We start from the raw sequence: 1743 nt of genomic DNA, 5'->3' as shown, positions 1-1743 counted from the left end.
GCAGACTCGAACCCCCTCAAAGCAATGCAAAGTAACGCGCGAGAGCGCATCAGAGAGTAGAGTAGCACTCTAGTCCACATCGGAAAACTCAGACCAGTGCGCACGGCTAACAGTGCGCACTCAAGCCAGTGGTACTGGCTCAACACCAAACTAATAGCACTAGTGGGTCACGAACAGAATGTGTCAGGCAGGATGATGCCGGACGAGGACGTCAAGTCTGCCACAGCGTGGCAGGTAGACTAGCAACTGGCACCGCAGGTGACAGGATCAACCAGCACACCGCTAGGTGGATGGCGCCTCTCCGCCCTTATCGACCGCCGCGCATGGGGGAGGGGTCCCCATATGCGCGATTATTTTTTACCTTTAGGAGCTCCCACCAAAAATGTATAATTGCGGAGCCGATTTCGCGATCTAGCCTATAAATCCCACTAATTCCTTCACCAATCGACAGATCTCGATCTGCTGAACATCGCTGTGAAGCCGGATTTGGGATTTATAGGCTCAATAAAAAGTTATTAACGTTTTAGTTTTCATCAATTCTATGTGAACCATGTTGCATAAGCAACTTCTTCTACAACAGTCCTACTAGTCTGGCAGGTTAAGGGCGTGCGCTATCACTCGAGACACCCAGGTTCGAATCCCGGTGGGACTATATTGGGGAATAAGGTTCAGCACTCGGAGTAGGTCAGCGACTTGGGTGGCACAGCGGTCAGTAGTGTACTAGTGAGAAGGACAATGCCCTCTGGGCTCTGGGTAGGCTGCAAGTCCATGCTCAGTACTATTAAGCAACTCTCAACATTGGGCTGGCGACTCGTGCACTTTTATTTTATATAGTAGATTTGGTATAATGGTTAGTGTGACGGGTTATCACTCGAGTGACCCAGGTTCGAATCTGAGTAATCCCAATTTTCTATATCATCGCAGTAGGGATAGACCGTATATATTTGGTTCAGTCTCATGGACAGTGTCATGCTCTGCCATGCGGTTGACCAATATCCGGCCTCTGACAGTTAATACTCGTACTAAGTACTGCTGATAATATGCAGCACAAGGTCTTCCACCGTGATTTAACTAACCACCACGGTGTACGGTACTAGAGACTGGCGATCCTCGACGAAACACATTTATTTGAACGAGGTATTACTCTAGTGGTTATTCAGTCCGACTCTCATCCTAAAGGTCGCAGGTTCGAACCTAGACGGGTCCGTGCGGGGTCCCCACTTCAGTGGGGTGCACGGACCAATCAACCCTGCAGACTCGAACCCCCTCAAAGCAATGCAAAGTAACGCGCGAGAGCGCATCAGAGAGTAGAGTAGCACTCTAATCTACGTCGGAAAACTCAGACCACTGCGCACGGCTAACAGTGCGCACTCAAGCCAGTGGTACTGGCTCAACATCTAACTAGTAACAGTGGTAAGCCACCATCACGAGTGTGTCAGGCAGGACCATGGCGGACTACAACGTCAAGTCTGCCACAGCGTGGCAGGTACACTAGCAACTGGCACCGCAGGTGACAGGATCAACCAGCACACCGCTAGGTGGACACTGGCTGCTGTGCCACCTTGGTATCTCTGTCTCAGCTGCCTGAAGGTCTCACAGTGCAGCCTGTGGATGGGTGTCAGTTGCTGACCGTAGACAAGTCCGAATTTGCCATTGTCGGCACCGTTAATCTTGATTTCTTTGTGTATGAGTCCGCGGAGGCGGCGACAGCCTCTTATTTGGCCCGTCGCCAGGATTCTCCCA

Source organism: Perkinsus marinus (genome assembly GCF_000006405.1).
Source record: "Perkinsus marinus ATCC 50983 genomic scaffold scf_1104296931854, whole genome shotgun sequence".
In the NCBI taxonomy this organism is placed as follows: Eukaryota; Perkinsozoa; order Perkinsida; family Perkinsidae; genus Perkinsus; species Perkinsus marinus.
The sequence above is the reverse complement of the archived record's forward strand: the minus strand, read 5'-3'. Positions refer to the sequence as shown.